The sequence below is a fragment of the Callorhinus ursinus genome, unplaced genomic scaffold (genome assembly GCF_003265705.2).
Source record: "Callorhinus ursinus isolate GAN/ISIS: 27379988/994484 unplaced genomic scaffold, GSC_fseal_2.0 scaffold10, whole genome shotgun sequence".
Taxonomy (NCBI): domain Eukaryota; kingdom Metazoa; phylum Chordata; class Mammalia; order Carnivora; family Otariidae; genus Callorhinus; species Callorhinus ursinus.
This window is the reverse complement of record NW_027397072.1, coordinates 31,918,555-31,936,559: the sequence shown is the minus strand read 5'-3', so window position 1 is coordinate 31,936,559 and position 18,005 is coordinate 31,918,555. Positions and strand designations below refer to the sequence as shown.

Below are 18,005 nucleotides of genomic sequence, written 5' to 3'. Positions count from 1 at the left end.
CAAAAAGAGTCATGGGGTAATTTCGTTAGAGAATTGTTCAACAGGTGCACAGGGAATTCTGGCAGAGAGAGTTCATGCACTTAGAATATTTGACACATCAAAATACCTGTGCCTCACAAAGAGCCGTCAACATTCTGTCAGTGGCTGTGTAGCTGGGACTGCCACATCCTCACTTCTATTCTTCTTTTATCTTTGTCGGCTCCGGTCTCCTGACTAATGTGGTAGTGACGCAAACTTGCTTGAACCTTTCTCAACATCTTCAATTACCCTGCTGTTTTTCAAAGGACAAGAGCTGCCAACATTCTAGAAAGAACGTTAGCTCAGATTCAGCCTCACCTGAAGCACATTCACCCCCGCCTTGTCTGAGATAAGGCAGACCTGTGTTCATCTGGATTCCCTTCCTCATAATAGGGAATCCTATATCAAAAAGCATGGCTGAATATTAAGTCTTGGCAGAAAGTAACACTCAAGCATTTAAAACAATTAAAGCTTATCTGACTCACATCAGTGTGGAGAATTTGCTCTTGTGATTTTGCCAGCCTGGTTAAGTAACCTTCGATTCAATGCCTGCAACAGCTGCTCACCAGTCATAGTGTGATCTTGATTTCTCTAGGACACTGTTCAAGAGGTCCCAAGTGGCACACACTTCTTACTTTCATAATTTCTTGCTTTTGAATGGATCACATTTGGCTCAGCTTGAAAGATAAATTTCTAACAAGATATAACAAGCATGTTTTTTTTTCCTTTTTTCTTTTTTGCCAAATTAGAGCTTTGAAAAGTTACTCTTTGATTAGAAAGAATTAGATTTGGCTGCCTATTACAGAGATCTAAAATAACAGTGGCTCAAGAGAGATACAAGTTGTTCTCTTTTTCCCTAAAAACAGTCTAGAGGTAGGTATGTCAGGATCTGAGATTTTACCCTATTTGCAAGTTAATAAATTACTGTTTCATGGATGCTGACTGAAGACAGATTTCTGGGTCCAAGACAAAGGATTTCATTGCTCACTGCATAGCAAGAAGCACATGCATCCTGCTGGTGCTGGTTTCTTATGCCCCCCACGACCCATGGAGGCAACACGGAAGAACCAAGGTAGACACGATATGTATAGTGGGTTTGCATTACACCTGGAATTACCACTTTTATAGTGAGTGGTAAGCAAGCCTACTCTTTGTCTGGGAGAAGCTGAATCTATTCACTGTGAACTCAACCCCGAGAAATGGTTGCCTAAAGAGTAGTCAGGGCTTTGCATTCTTAGCATAACCAAAAAGGATGTCCAGGGATGCTCAGGGCCTTGGTGGATTGGTTCTCTCAGCCAGTGGTCCAGGTGAGTACGGCAGTTCTGCTCCATGTGGGTCACCTGATACATAAGTTCCCTCTAACTTGTTGCTTCACTATCTGAACGGTGTGATCTGAAGTCCACTTAGCCAAGGACGTATGCCACTGTGTCCACATTTAGAGCAGAGGATGGAGGGGAGGAGGTGTGGAGGGGGAACGTTGGAGAAAGGGCAGGCCCCCTCCCTTTGAGGATACACCCTGAAAGTTCCGTAACTTATTCACATAATCATATCAAACTTCAGGGTAGGTTGGGAAATCTTGTTTTCTCTGGGTTCTGTTCATGTAGTATAAGGAAGATGATATTGGAGCAGTCTGCCACATTCTTTACTAAAAGTTTACAGTATTTCAATAAATACTTTCCAGGAACCTTGGAGGGTTGCTAACAGCCACCTTGTCCCTCCCATTCTTTGCACATAATGAAAATTTGAGCCTGGTTTGGGTGTATACTAGCCGGATAGCTATGAGCACACATTGGGGATGGTAGTACGGGTATCAGGTACACTTCAGGCACTGCCCAAGGTGAGAACACAAAGGGATCAGAGCATTTCAGGGGATCTAGAAGAAGACAGAGATTTTAGTCCAGAAGATGGTGCCTTTGTGAGTGTGGAGCTAGAAATTGCAAGGATCAAAGTGACAAGGTCTGCAACAGCTCTAGTTGGAGAGGTTCATAATGTCCAGGGGGTGGGTGGTACAGGGTGCGATCCAGTCTGATAGTGATGTGTTTTTAAACGGAGGAAGAGCTCAAGCCACACGGGATTTCCCCCCAGCCCTCCCAGAACTGGCTTCCCTGAAGGATATCTAGAACCCCAAGTCAATCACCCACAGTGCATGCGCTGTTTGTATCTTGGAAGAGGACACTGAGCCAGAGTTGGAGGGAGGGTTTTAAGGAGTCAGTGTTGTCACAGGAAGAATGTCCTGGTGCCAAGTGACTGGGAGCTGCCTGGGGCACTATCCTAAGGAGGGCCCAGCTGAGATCTTTGGGGATGACCTTGAAGCTGGCAGGTACTTTCCCCTCATTAATGGTGGCTCTGCGGTATAGCCCTCTAGTTCCTGGGGAGCTTCTCTTTCATGGGAGACTTGAGCCTCCACTCTAAGTAGAAGCACTTAGCTTGTTCATTCCACCTGGACTTCAGCGCATAGGGCCTCTGTCATGTCCCTTGATTTTGTGCCACCTTTTACCAAATTGACCGTGTCTCCCTCCCTGCAGGTGGGCAAGACAATCATTGACCAGGTTACTTTGTCCTAACAGGGTCTTCGTAGAAGAAGTCTCTGTCAAAAATCACCACATATTTTTAAAAAGATGAAGAATGAGGGCCCTTTGCGTGGTTTCAGGTGGTATACTAAGATGGGTGGCATTCACTAATAAAACAGTTTGGCTTCTCCAGGAGGAAAGAGAGGAGAAGGCAAGGAAGGGAAGGTATAGCATCCTAATAAACGCTGGGACAGCAGTGCAGCTGAGACCTCAGGAATGAATCCAGTATAGGAAAGCTTATCAGCAAAGCCTTCACCTGGACTCTTGGGGGCACGTTCTGGTGGAAATGGCTGAGTGAGTTTATTGTAGCAATTTTGGGGCACGAGGAAAGGCTTGACTACTGATAAATAGCCAAGAGGAGCTAGGGCAAAGGATCTAGCTAGATGGAAGGGGTCTGGCAGGTCAAAAGGTCAAGAGGCAGGTCAAGTGGTGTCTAGCCAGAGTCAAGGTGGTCAGTGAACCCAGATTCCAGAAAATGGACTTGTGCCCTATTCCAGAGTGGGCCCTTGCCTCCCTGGCCTGTTGAAGATTGTCCACTGGCTATGGTGTGGATTATAATCAGCAGGTCAGAGGCACATAGGCAAATTCTGCCCTCCTTTGGGTAGGTTTGAACAGGGAAAATTTAAGCCCCACTTCTGCTCCTCTTCAAAAGGCTAACACTGAATTTAGGTCAAAGAATTGCAACAGAATTGGCCATTTCTTCTGGGCTTAACCACATTCTATAAAGAAGTGCAGTTGTACAAGGGCCCAGGTGAAGTCAAAAGGAGATGAAATACGACAGGGCCCCTGTGTGGTTTTTTTCTGATACCAAATGTGTCATGTTTTTACAGACACCAACCAATTCTATGACACTAATTGGGTGCCCAACAATTCAATTCAATTCTGACACTATTCACCTAGAGTTTGGGCTCTATGAGTTAAAGGGCTCAGTCCCGGAGGACTGGCTCCACATCACACATCAGTTGTGAATGGGGTACGCAGCCTACCGAGACTTCTTCCCGCCTGACTACAAATTTGGAAGTTCCCATGAGCTCCCTTCAGATTTGATAATTTGCTAGAATGACTCACAGAACTCAGGAAAACACTTTACTTAGGTTGACCAATTCATTCTAAAGGTTGTACTTCAGGAACAGCCAAGTGGAGAAGACGCATAGGACCAATTATGGGGGTTTGGGGTGGGGACTGGGGATTGGCGTGGAGCTTCCATGTTCTGCATGAATGTGTTCACCAACCTGTCCTTTAGGATTTTTATCAAGGTTTCATTAGGTCGATTAATCTAAATGGTTGGTTAAATTCAATGGTTGGCATGGTTGATTAAATCTCTGGCCATTGGTGATTGAACTCCATTCTCCCCTCCCTGGAGGTCAAGGGGTGAGCCTGAAAATTCTAACCCTCTAATTACTTGGTTGGTTTTTCTTGTGACCAGGTTTCAAACTGAAGCTATCTAGCCCCCTACCACACCCCCACGTTTGTCTCTTTAGCATAAAATAATCATCACTTAAGACACTCTTATCACTCAAGAGAGCTCTGTGCCAGGAAGCAGAGACAAAGACCAAATATTTTTTATTATCCTACAGCCCCCAACTGGGCCCTACCATGCACTCTGTCTTCAGGGAGTAACCAGGTCAAGGAGGAGGAAACTTTGGTGCACCTTAGAATATTCTGGGGGCCCTATTAAAAATATAGATTCTTGGGTCTGACCCTCAGTGGCTCAGTGACTCTCAGTCACTGAGGGAGGGACCTGGGTATCTGTACTTTTAATAAACTCCCTAAGTGATTCCCATGCTCACTGAAGTTGGAGAATCATGGAGCAAGCATTTCCTTGAGTCGTTCTCCCACTCCCCCAACACCATTCCTTCCAGAAGCACGTCCAGTCATGCCATGAAAGAAGAGCCCCAAGTCTGCCTACAGGTTACAATCGTCCCCTGACTAAGGACAAGGAAGAATTACAACTGCGTACAGAGGACCCCTAGGTGAGGCCAATCTTTAGGATCTTGGAGATTCTGCCTCAGGTTAGAATCAGAAACTCAGAAAAAGGAATCAGAATTAACACTGGTCAGTGTCTGTTGTGTGTCAGGCCATGTGCATGCTAGGCGTTTTAGGTCGTGTCTCTGCCTGGGAGGTAATAACCACTGTTACTCTCACGGCTGAGAAAACTGAGACCCAGGGGAGACTGGGGCCGAGGAGGCTCGGCCGGGTCAGAGGCTTCCTGGGAAATTACCCATCCTGCTGAATGTTCCCCGTCTTTCTGTTGAACTCAAATCCCGAAGGGAGAACCCAGCCAACAGTTCTAGAAGTTGTTGGGATCTACGTATCTCATGCTGATTAGAACACAGTTGATCCCAACTTGTGCCTCGTCTGACATGATGCGGGTGCCCTGGACAGAGGGTCTAGGTCCTATCTGTATAAAATAAAAGCCCATTCTGTTTCTTTTTAAGGGGGGAGGGGTATCCTTTTCCAGTCCCGGGCTCTAGAATTAAAGAACTGGTGACAATTAAGTAATAATCACAGGTCATTTTATGAACATAGACTGGGGCAAAGAGCTAGAGAGTCTTGGGCCAGGCTCGGGTCCCCCAAAACATACCTGCTTCCTAAGTGAGAGTTCTCTCTGGTGACCCGATTGCTGATGTCCCCTAGATTCAGGGCCATGCGTGGGCAGTGCGGGATAGAATCAGCCGATGTTTGTATGTTTGACTCTGCTTTCTTGGTGCTTCTGTATCAGGGGTGCATAATTTAACTTGTGCTCTACAACTGTTTTGCAGAGAAGATGGCTTTTCCTATTGTTTTGTCCATAATTGATCTGGGCTTCTCTAGAGCTCCCACCTACATTGTTAGTTGCTGTTAGTTGTGGTGGTGGTGATTAGCTGGATGTCTGATTTGGTTTAAAGCATGGTGATGCTGATAATTGAAATGATCTCTCTGAGCGTGTTAAAAGATAAACTGAGGCAGACTAAAAATTTGAAGAGCTTATTTGAGTGAAACTCAACTCGAATGGGCAGGACAAAACTGGAAGTGGTTAGGAGTAAGACCTTTCTAGAGAAAAGGTGGATGTAAGGAGAGTGTTCATTGGTTATAGTTTAGTCTAGTTGGCTGTTTGTGATTGGTTGTTTTTAGGTTTCAGTTTCATAACCTTGAGGAATTTACAGGCTTAGATTATGGTTTGCTTACATAGGCTGCCGTGGCATTAGGGCCACCTTGGTCTAATGGCCTCCTTATTTAATTAAATTTTTTTAAAGATTTTATTTATTTATTCATGAGAGAGAGAGAGAGGCAGAGGGAGAAGCAGGCTCCCAAGGAGCAGGGAGCCCGATGTGGGTCTCGATCCCAGGACTCTGGGATCATGACCTGAGCCGAAGGCAGACGCTTAACCATCTGAGCCACCCAGGCGCCCTTTATTTAATTAATTTAATAGGTATGTTCAGTTTCTCTTGGATAAAAATATTGTAACTCTCAGATAACCTCCCCCTTTGCCTGCTTCTTTTCCTAATATGGTGAGCAGGTGTATAGAGAAGAGGCAGGGGTGTGGCTTAGGAGCCTACCACAGCAGGAAGGCTGGGGTCCTCAGGCTGGGGGTCCTCTGCCTCCGTGGCTGCCTTGTCCACCTGTTTGCTCTGTGCTGTGCTGGTTCCTAAGCGGCATCGTCCAGCAGTTACCAGGTGGCCCTTCATAGCCTTAGCAATGCCTCCTGGGAACACTGACCCCCTCTCCCTTGCAGACTTTGCCTCCCCCCAGTTCCCTCTGACTCTGGACCCTGAGCCTGCTTTGTCCTCCATTGGACCCCTGCCCAGGGGGTCCAGGGCAGCCTCTGCAGTGGTGTCTTCTCTTTGTTTGGTTCCTGATCCTCTCTGTAGTAGTCTCCAAATAGCCTCCCTACCTCTGGCCCCCAATCTCTTTTTCTTGCTTTCTTTTTAAAAATTTCTTTTTAAAAGATTTTATTAACTTATTTTAGAGAGAGAGAAAGAGAGCATGAGCTATGGGGCGGTGGGAGAGGAAAGAGGGGCAGAGGGGGAGAGAGAGAATCCTAAACGAAGCCCAACAAGGGGCTCCATCCCAGGACCCTGAGATCATGACCTGAGCCGAAATCAAGAGTCAGATGCTCAACTGACTGAGCCACCCAGGTACCCCACTGTCTAAAACATCATATGATCATGTCACTCCCTTCCTTCAAAACCTCTTAAGAGCTTCTATTTTCTGTAGGATAAAGTTTAAGCAACTTAGGGGAGCCTGGGTGGCTCAGTTGTTAGGCGTCTGCCTTCGGCTCAGGTCGTGATCCCACGGTCCTGGGATCGAGCGCCATGTCGGGCTCCCTGCTCCGCGGGAAGCCTGCTTCTCCCTCCCCCACTCCCCCTGCTTGTGTTCCCTCTCTCGCTGTGTCTCTCTCTGTCAAATAAATAAATAAAAAATCTTAAAAAAAAATAAGTGCTTCACTCTTGTCTAAAAAAAAGAAAGTTTTAGCAACTTAGTCTGGTACACAAGACTTGAAAGGATTCGGCCTCAGTTTGCTTTCTAACATCATCTCTCCTTCTGCAGCCTCACACACCCATCTAGCATATCATGCTCTTTCGTGCCTCTGAGCTTATACATTCTTTCGGTCTGGAACTCTCTTTTTTCTCCATTCTTTTTTTAAAGATTTTATTTATTTATTTGACAGAGAGAGAGACAGTGAGAGAGGGAACACAAGCAGAGGGAGAGGCAGAGGGAGAAGCGGGCCTCCCACAGAACAGGGAGCCCGATGCGGGGCTCGATCCCAGGACCCTGGGATCATGACCTGAGCTGAAGGCAGACGCCTAACGACTGAGCCACCCAGGCGCCCCTTTTTTCTCCATTTTTTAGGGCCTAGCTCAAATGCTTCTCTGTGAAACATGCTTTTTCTTCATCTGTGCCCAGATCTCTAGTGTGGCACTTCCCTTATTAGATCTATAAGGAAGATAAAATATTTTATTAACATATAATGTATTACCTGTTTCAGAGGTACAGATCTGTGATTCATCAGTCTTACACAATTCACATGCTCACCATAGCACATACCCTCCCCAATGTCCATCACCCAGCCCCCATCCCTCCCACCCCCCACCACTCCAGCAACCCTCAGTTTGTTTCCTGAGATTAAGAGTCTCTTATGGTTTGTCTCCCCCTCTGGTTTTGTCTTGTTTCATTTTTCCCTCCCTTCCCCTATGATCCTCTGCCTTGTTTCTCTCTCTTTTTTTAAAAGATTTTATTTTATTTATCTGAGAGAGAGAGAGAGAGAGAGAGAGAGAGAGCCTTGAGAGGGGGGAGGGTCAGAGGGAGAAGCAGACTCCCCGCTGAGCAGGTAGCCCGATGTGGGACTCGATCCTGGCACTCCAGGATCATGACCTGAGCCGAAGGCAGTCGCTTAACCAACTGAGCCACCCAGGCGCCCCTCTGCCTTGTTTCTCAAATTCCACGTATCAGTGACATCATATGATAATTGTCTTTCTCTGATTGACCTATTTTGCTTAGCATAATACCCTCTAGTTCCATCCACGTTGTTGCAAATGGCAAGATTTCAATTTTTTGATGGCTGCATAATATTCTGTTGTGTATGTATACTACAGGAAGATAAAATATTTTAAATTAAACTTTAAGGTTTAAGCAAAATATGATTCTTCACTAAATATAAAATAACTCGAACCCCAACTATGAATGGTGTCCTCTGTGCACAAGAAGCAGCCCCTGGCCATTAAAATAGAACCACTTTGAAACATATTTAAGTAATTTTTGAATAGGCAAGTCTCTGGGGCACCTGGGTGGCTCAGTTGGTTAAGCCTCTGGCTTCGGCTCAGGTCATGATCCTGGGGTCCTGGGATCCAGCCCCATGTTGGGCTCCCTGCTTAGCGGGGAGCCTGCTTGTCCCTCTGCCCCTCCCCTTGCTCATGCTTGCGCTTGCTTGTTCTCTCTCTAAAATAAATAAAATCTTTAAAAATAAGTGAATGAATGAATGAATAAATAGGCAAGTCTCATAACTGGCTGGTTAGGAGTGCTTTTGGTTGCAAATAACAGGATATCTGTTTGCAATAACAAGCAGCAGTAGGTTAACACAAAAGAGTTTTCTTTTTCTTACAAGACAAGAAGTCCAGAACTGAGCAATCCAGCATGGGGACAGCTGCTAGAAATGCTGATGAGAACCAAGGCTCTTTCAAATTTTTCTGCTCTGCCTTTCTTAGCTGATGGGCTTTTATCTTCATGCTTGTCACTTCATGTCCCCAACAGGCTGTTGGCACCTCATGTTTGCCCTCTAGGCAGGAAGAAGGGGGAAGGCAACAGGGACAAAAGCTCTGCCAGTTTTATCTATCCCTTTGGCCGCTCCTCACAGCAAATATGGAAAATCAGGTATTTGCTTTCCAGCCTCTATAGTAGAAAAAGGCAGAAGAGGACTCTGTGAATGGCTTTGGGGTTGCTAATCCCCAGTGTCTCTCATGGGGCTCTATTGGGTTAGATTATTCATGAGATCAATTACAAAGAAGGACCCTGCTGGGAAGAGGGGAGAGAGCATGGTGGAAAAATCCCAGGTCCGTATAGTGTCTATCCACACTTGTGCAGCCATCTCCCGAATCTAAGTGTGGAACATTTTCATTATCCCAGTAAGTAAGCCCCTTCCCCATAGCAAGTCACTCTCATCTTTACCCCCAGTCCCCCAGGACCAGGCAACCATTATTTTACCCTCTGAGAACAAATGTTTAAAAGGGCGATTTTTCTGCTAGAAAGTCAGTAGAAAGCATTAATAAAAATGAGTTTCAGGGCAGGGACTTAGATTTAAATGTATCACGAAAGGCAATTCATCTGCCCTGGTAGAGGTTTTTTTTGTGAAGGAAATGATTCATTATCTCACTCAGTGAAAGAATTTCTAAGCCCCTCATCTCTTTCCTCATTTGGTCCAAAAGAATCATGCTGTTTGCTAAATCTTGTCTGTTGTCTATTCCAACCTTTCTTAAAGCAAGTGAGACAGACAAAGTAGATACAAAGTTACAGAGTCAGAATTTGAATTCAAAAACTCCCTAGAAGGAAGGCTTTCATTAAAACAAAACAAAACAGGGCGCCTGGGTGGCTCAGATGGTTGAGCGACTGCCTTCCGCTCAGGTCATGATCCTAGAGTCCCGGGCATCGGGCTCCCTGCTCAGCAGGGAGTCTGCTTCTCCCTCTGACCCTCCCCCCTCTCATGCTCTCTATCTCTCATTCTCTCTCTCTCAAATAAATAAATAAAATCTTAAAAAAAACAACAACAAAACAAAACACCACCCCCTTCCCCCGCAAGGCCTGAGGAAGCCAAACAAGCTGCTAATTGGTAGTGATAACTGGAGGCAGGTGCCTTTTCTCTCCTTAAATGGGTGTAGCCTGTCCCACTTTACATGCAAGAGATACTATCACTTAGCTACTGAAATGAAAAAGAGCAAATGCACCAAAGACTCAGAGTAATTGCTTTCATTCTTGTTTGCAGCATTCCCTCTAACTGTCATATCCTGCTCTGCCGGGTACCTGTTGTATCTAGATGAGAGAGAAAACAGGAAATGAGGCAGGTAATTAGCGCGGGCAAACTACCATCACCAAGGAGCATCCAGGGCCACCGCTTTCTGATCAAAGGTTTGGGGATCAGTGAAGAAAACCAGAACATTTGTGCCAGGTAATACTGAAAATAGAAAAACTGTGCCCAAACAGAAGTTGGGGGGAACGTTTCCATGAGCCAGCTTTTTGAGATGGGGTTATATACCACTTAAAGTAGAGCTCTTACCCCCTGAAGACCGCAGATTTGAATGTTGTTCAGTTGGTTTCAAACCCAGTCAAACTACCGAGTTTATTTTCCTATGAGCTATTTTTTTTCTTTTTCCTTTAATTACTATCACTATGGCAGAAAGATGTCCATTAAAAATGGTATAGGGTACATTAACTTTATGCTTATTTTTATCTTGTTTACTGAGATTTAAATGCATCAACTGGGGCGCCTGGTGCTCAGTCATTAAGCGTCTGCCTTCGGCTCAGGTCATGATCCCGGGCTCCTGGGATCGAGCCCCACATCGGGCTCCCTGCTCAGCGGGAAGCCTGCTTCTCCCTCTCCCACTCCCCCTGCTTGTGTTCCTGCTCTCGCTGTGTCTCTCTCTGTCAAATAAATAAATAAAATCTTAAAAAAAAAATGCATCAACTGCTGAGTGGGTACTTTAAAAACCAATAATACTACGAAGAAAAGATAAATCCCTATTTTAGATTTTTTTTTCCAATTTAAAAAGTTCGTAAATGAAAAATGTTTCCGGTTTCCAGAACTGCATGGGCATTCTTACTACAGTTTTTTATTTGCTGCTATTTTTTCTTATTCTTTTGTTATTAAATTTTTGAGGCATGTGAAAAGAGGTAGAGAGTAATATAATAAGTACTGAAGTTTCAAATCTTTGCTTAAGAAATAAAATGTTACAAATAAAATTGGCCCTTCTATGTATCTTTTCCCAAGCGCATTTCCCCATCTTTCCCTACAGAAGAGCCGAATTTGTGCCTGACTTGGGTTTTCACTCTCGGATATGCCTTTATCATTGTGACACATGTCCATGTAATATTCGTTTAAAGCAAGACAAAAGGACCTTTGTGCTAAGCTCCACATTACCAAATTGAGACCATGACAGTTTTGGCTCTCCCAGGAATGGAATCTTAAACCCATCACCTGATCAGCGCTATTAGGTAATCTGCCCGATAGATCCCTACCATCCCCTAAAGAAAAGTAACCTTGCAATAACCAGTCTGCCTATTTGCCTAGTACAACCTCCTTGTTCCCCCCTCCCTTCTGCCTATAAAATCCTTTATTCTGTACAGCTCCTCAGAGTTACCTTCTATCTGCTAAACTGGATGCTGCCCAATTCATGAATCATTAAATAAAGTCAGTAAGATCTTTATAAAGTCTACTCAGTTGAATTTTATTTCTTAATACCCTAAACAAAATCAGGTTTGTCTGCATATTTTATTTTATTTTTTTAAAGATTTTATTTATTTATCTGAGAGAGAGAGAGAGAGAAGGAGCCGGGGGAGGGGCAGAGCCGGGAGAGGGAGAAGCAGACTCCCCGCTGAGCAGGGAGCCCCAACATGGGCCTCAATCCTGGGACTCTGGGATCAGAACCTGAGACAAAGGCAGAGCCACCCAGGCGCCCCCCGCATATTTTAAGCTTTTCAAGATGAAGGAGGCACTACAATTCCAGCGTCAGTTTTGGCTTTGGAAAGTCCAAATAGCTGAATACCTACTGAAGGATCATTTTTGGTGCTCAGTTCAGGGCTCAAGGCGTGATCACAGGTCATGTGATCTCATAGGCAACATTAGAGCTAATCGGTGCTGTCCTCTAAGTTACTCAAACAAGATGTTATTTGGATTTATTGTTAATATCTAAAAATTCATTTCAAATATAGGTTAACACTTAGATATAACTTGGAGTGAAAAACCTCTGTATATTTTTGTATGTTGAAATTCTACCAGTTGTTGAAGTAAAAGTATGTATTTATTATTGCAAGAAGAATATGCTGCAATAATTGACGATTGTCAAAGCTGTAAAAAAGAGAGAACCTTTCAACAGCTAAATAGGGAAATAATGCAAATATTCAGTACATTTGCTAGACAGTTTTAGGAAGAAAAATAGATTTTTATCATGTCAATAAAGGGAAATCCTTATAAAAATAAAAATACAAGTCGGAATAATAGAGATTAAGTTATATCCTAATTTTAATAATTGTCCAACTTTTTATATACTAGAATCTAAAACATTAAATAAAATAATTTTGGGGAGCCTGGGTGGCTCACTCAGTTGGGCAACCAACTCTTGGTTTTGGCTCAGGTTATCATCGCAGGGTCGTGGGATCGAGCCCTGTGTTGGGCTCCACGCTTAGCATGGTGTCTGCTTGTCCTTCCCCCTCCCTCTCTGTCCCTGCCGCCGCTTGCTCTCTCCCTCTCAAACAAATAAATAAATAAATGCTTTAAAAAAAGAATAAAGAAGAACTCTAATTTTTAGGTTTTTTTTTTTTTTTTGAGTGTGGGAAGGGAGGAAGGAGAGGAAGAGAGAGAATCCCAAGCAGGCTCCATGCCCAGCATGGAGCTCAATGCAGGGCTCAATCCCACAACCCTGACTGAGAGCATGACCTGACCCAAAATCAGGAGTTGGATGCTTAACCAACTGAGCCACCCAGGTGCCCCTAATTTTTAGTTTTAAAATTCCATTGAAAAAAACATTTTTTTAAAGATATTTATTTATTTATTTAAGAGAGAGTGAGCTAGCGAGAGCGAGCACGAGCAGGAGGAGCTGCAGAGGGAGAGGGAGAAGCAGGCTTCCCGCTAAGCAGGGAGCCCGATTCAGGGCTTGATCCCAGGACCCTGGGATCATGACCTGAGACCCCAGGATCATGACCTGAGCTGAAGCAGACGCTTAACCAACTGAGCCACCCAGGCGCCCCTTAAAATTCCATTTAGATCATGAATTGGTTAAGAAAAAGTGTCACTGGGAATAATTTTTTGTATGAGGATACATTTAGGATGTCAATTTTGCCATCTCAAAATTTCACCAAGAGGGAAAACTCCAAAATCATGCACAATATTTATAATAAATCATTTTTGATTCAGGCATCATAACAAATATAAGATATATGAAGAAAAAGTATTAGAGAAAAATTAGATGATCTCAGAATAGCTTTGCTGTTCTGAGCTCAGGTGAAAATGTGTCTATTTAACATCACTTGTAGTAGAACAGTGTCTGCAGGAACAAAATAGCACCTGACCATGCTAAAGAAATGATTGTTTATGTACTAGGATGTAATTGCTACTAAAATTAATAAAATAACAATAATTTAAGATTCATTCTTGTGCCCCAGAAGCCATTCTTAGATGTTGACATTTATCTTTGTCTTCAACTAAATATTGATTTTTAACCTATTGGCCCTCTGCCAAAGTGTATATTTGGTGTACCTCGGTTCGTGCTATATATTTTAAGTAGTCTTCAACCTGACTTTTTACTCAACTTTATATTCGTGAGATTAGTTCATGTTGTTACATGTAATTCAGGTTATTCTGTTTCGCTACTGCTATGCAGTTTAGCATGAATTGTATGTTCAATTCATTTATCCCTGAGTTTGTTTTCAAATTTTCACAACCACAGCAAAACAATCTTGCTGTGTGCATTTGTGTACACACATATCATCTTGTGAGGGCTTCTCTAATATTTGTACCTGAAGTGGTAGTGACATGCTGGGTCATATTTTTTTCACATGCTTTCTAAATCTTTATGAACTCAAAAGAACACCTTTGGACTGATGACTTCCAAATTGACACCTCCAGTCTTTTCCTGTCTCCCAGGCATCAGACTTCTATCTTCATCTGCCTAATAAGTATTCCAACTAGAAGCTTGGAGGGGCCACTGCCACCATAGGCTTATCCTATTCAAGACAGAGCTCATGGTTTCCACCCCAGCTCTTTCCTTATAAAACACATGTGAGTGTCACAAAGCCTTGGGCCTGAGAACTGTTCTTTACAAAATAGGAACATCATCTACCTAATCATCAAATTCTTTCTAATTCAGATTATTCTCTTCTTTTAAACATAGATAGATAGACAGGCTGGCCTTTCCAGCATTGCTTTAGAGCCGGGGTTGGGAAATGTTTTCTGTAATAGGCCGGATGGTAAATATTTCATGTTTGCTGGGCCTTAGGGTGTTCCTCACAACTACTCATCTCTGCCGTTGTAGTCCGAAAACAGCCACAGAGAATAGATGAACACATAGGTGTGGCTGTTTTCCAATAAAACTTTACTTGCAAAAATAGACAGTGGGCCAGATTTGGCCCCGAGTCATAGTTTGCTGACCCTCTTCTAGAAAGTCAATGGTTGTCACATTAATGATTATTGGCTTCCTGGACCATCCTGTGCCGAGCCGTGCATCTGAGAAGCAGCTAGGTTGTGGTTCTGCACAGTAATGGGGCAATTTGCTGCACCTGACCCTGTGATTTATGATTTGGGTATGGTTTATAAAGAAATAACATTCTTTATATGGTTTATAAAGAAAGACAACATTCCATGTTTTCTTTGCCTGTAATAGCTTTGTTAATATCATGTGTCTCTCCCAGTGAGCACCCCCAGTGGTCTTGGGTTGTACTTCAGTATCAGATGTTCTGGCCAGTAACTACTCTCTAGTCCTCTACCAAAGTGATTTTTTTTGTAAACCACGTAGCCTATATTTTAAAGTCAGATATTTCTTCACAACTATTCCACCCTGAATGTGGCAAAAACTGGCCCAGAGTCCTTAATTATTTATATGATTAGTTATGCACCATTTACTTCTTGGGTGATTTTGGCAGATTATGTCATTTTTCTGACTTTTTATTTGCAAAATGAGACTAATAATATTTATCATGTAAGTTTCCTGCAATGATGAAATGAGCCTATGTGTATAAAGGATCCTGTGGCCAGGCACATAGTATGTGCTTACTAATAATGAAGATGACAATAATAGCAAACACTCACATTGCAGTTGCTATACATTGTGCCTGTATTGACTTGAATAAACCTTACAATAATCCTATACATAGGGATTATGGTCATCCCAATTTTACAGATGAGAAACTGAGAGAAAAAGAGGTCACATTGGGGTGCCTAGGTGGCTCAGTCGGTTGAGCGTCTTCCGTTGGCTCGGGTCATAATCTCAGGGTCCTGGGATCGAGCCCCATGTCTGGCTCCCTGCTCAGCAGGGAGTCTGCTTCTCCCTCTCCCTCTGCCCTTCCCCTCCCTGGTGAGCTCTCTCTCTCAAATAAATAAATAAAATCTTTATAAAAAAAGAAAGAAGTCACATAGACTGGATTTAAAACAAGGCAGTCTGGCTCCAGAGTTGCCCTAATAATGTTGCCCTAATAAGAATAAAAGACTAAGAACATGCTCTAATTTCTTGATTATTACAGTGCTGCACTGTGTGTCTATCTTTGTTCTGATATCTTTGTCCCCATATTAGATTATTTCCTTAAAACTCCTGTGTATTTTCATTTATAATATGAAATCAAAGCGTGGAAGGAGCCTTGTGATATGGAAGGGACCCTAAGAATTTAACACTATTTCAGTAATTCCATGAGAGGAGGGACCCCTCCACATCGATTGCTGAAGACCTCTTATTTCACATTTAAATAGTCCGGGAGTCCTTTCTGAAACGTCTGGAAGGAGATCAAGTTCATTAAAGTGATTTGGCCTCATGAGCACATGTATGAGATATGTGAGGTGTTGTATAACAAAGATGCACATGTATTATGTTTGTGTTATCATGTATTATAGCAGGCTACCTCCTTGCTATAAACTGAGCAAATGTGGGTCTAGGAGACAAATTTTCTCTTGCTTCCTTTTTTTCCTTTTTCTTTCTTTCTTTCTTTCTTTTTTTTTGTGTATGGCTCAGGACCTATTTAAGAGCAATTTGATGCAGTGGTTGCCATGGTAAATACTTTTCATAAGAACTAAGTAATTGTTGAAAGCTGTTATAATTTATCATTATTTCAGAGTGATTTGAATGTTCTCACTTTCTCCTTTCATTTAAACATTTTATCTGCTTCAGACTTTCTTTTTAGATTTTCTCTGGAAAAGACATACCTCATTAAGGATTAGGATACAGTAATTAGAGTGAAAATATATGCATTTTTTTTCCTCAAAGAAAATTGTCAATATGGTGTTCTGCTTTTTGTTCTGCAGGACTTAAAGTATCTGACTCTGACCTCACATTATAGTTGCTTTAAACCAGGCAACAGATCCTGGTCTTCAACACTTCGGGGAAAAGAAGGGCAGTTGAGCCATTTTACCACAGAGGGAGTATTTGTGAATGCTCACATTATAAATGTGCTCAGTAGCATCATAATGGAATCATACTTCATTCAAACTCTAAAAAACAAAATTTAAATGCAGTTTTATAGCAGAGATGAGTTCTGCAGCTGTGCTAACAGCATCTATTGCCAGGTGTCCTGTGGCTTATCCTGTTAATTGATACACGGTACCCGAAGATACCAAGATAATGAACTATCCTTAAAAAGAAAAGGACTTGGGGCACCTGGGTGGCTCAGTTGGTTAAGCGTCTGCTTCAGCTCAGGTCATGATCCCAGGGTCCTGGGATCGAGCCCCGCATCAGGCTCCCTGCTCCGCGGGGAGTCGGCTTCTCCCTCTGCCTCTGCCCCTCCCCCACCACTCATTCTTTCTTACACATTCTCGCTCTCTCCTTCTCAAATAAATAAATAAAATCTTTTAAACAATTTTTTTTAAAAAGAAAAGGACTCTAACACACAAATGACATCAAGAACTTGAGTTGATATAAACAGGATTGAGAAACATGAGGTGGAGGATTTTTGTTGTAACCACATACTCATAAAAATAGCCAACCCAACAGAGCCCAAAATGTTCAGGTGCATTTTAATCACAGGGTGAGAGACTTGCCATGTATCCTTCTAGGGCAACCTTTGTTTTTGTCCCTCAAAATCTAAGACTTCTTATTTTCCTAAGATGATATTGTGGAACATCTATTGTGGACTTATTTGTTTTTCTTTCTTTTCTAGGATGCATGATAATCTTGCCCATTAGTGAGTTATCTGCACATATACTGAGCTCTCTTCTCTCTCCTCTCCCTGTCTCCCTCTGTTTCCTTGTCCATTCCTTCCTTATCTCCCTCTCTCCTCCCTCCCTCCCTCCCTCATTTCTAGAGCATTCCAAAGGAATCAAAGACATGGTAATGGTATAGGTATGGGTGAGGATGAGTGAGGAAGATAAAGAAATGGAGGTGATTGGAGGTTGAGTCATGTGAAAAACTCTGAATTATTCATCCTGAAATAATTTCTTTTTACTTTCTCTGTTATTAGTAACAAGTGATGTAACTTTCAGTTCTGTGTGACTGTATTGGCATCTAGGTGTTTCACATAGGTAATCTTTGTATCCCTAGTTAGCAGTCGTGAAAACAGGGTCTGTTTCAAAACAGAAAGCTCCTCAGTCTTTCACTCTGGCAACTCTCCCCCGAGGCCATCCAAAGTCTGTTTTTTATATTTGCCTCAAAACTCATCTTCTCCAGGAATCTTTTACCAATGTACCCCCTTCTGCTATCATCTCTATTTTTATTTTTTAAATTTTAAAGAATTAAAAAATACAGGTAAGTATAAAATACAAATTTTCTCACCTCCCAGAATTGAGAGCTGTTAGCATGTTGGCATATTTGCTTTTAGCCTTTATGTGTATTTCTATGTATTCAATAAAATCTTCCCCAATTCATTTGAGGTACCCTCCGCCAATGACCAACCATACATTTGAAGTGAATCCTTAACTTCATTTTCACTTTCTGCCATTTCTTCATTTTGTGTCATGAATGCTTTTTTCTTTTTCTTCCTTCCTTCCTTCCTTCCTTCCTTCCTTCCTTCCTTCCTTCCTTCCTTCCTTCCTTC

At 42.8% G+C, this 18,005-nt stretch overlaps 1 protein-coding gene and 1 long non-coding RNA gene across 2 annotated transcripts in view; one reads left to right on the top strand and one right to left on the bottom strand.

Moving 5' to 3' along the window:
* The window catches only part of GALM (galactose mutarotase), a 103,622-nt gene that overhangs the window by 55,475 nt on the left and 30,142 nt on the right, over window positions 1–18,005 (bottom strand). The gene's annotated exons all lie outside the window — the stretch shown is intronic.
* LOC141373501 (uncharacterized) overlaps window positions 8,837–18,005 on the top strand; it is a 23,754-nt gene continuing 14,585 nt past the window's right edge. Inside the window, exons 1-2 of the long non-coding RNA XR_012379565.1 lie at window positions 8,837–8,939; window positions 10,045–10,227. This is a non-coding gene — a long non-coding RNA (uncharacterized lncRNA). The remainder of the gene's footprint in view (window positions 8,940–10,044; window positions 10,228–18,005) is intronic.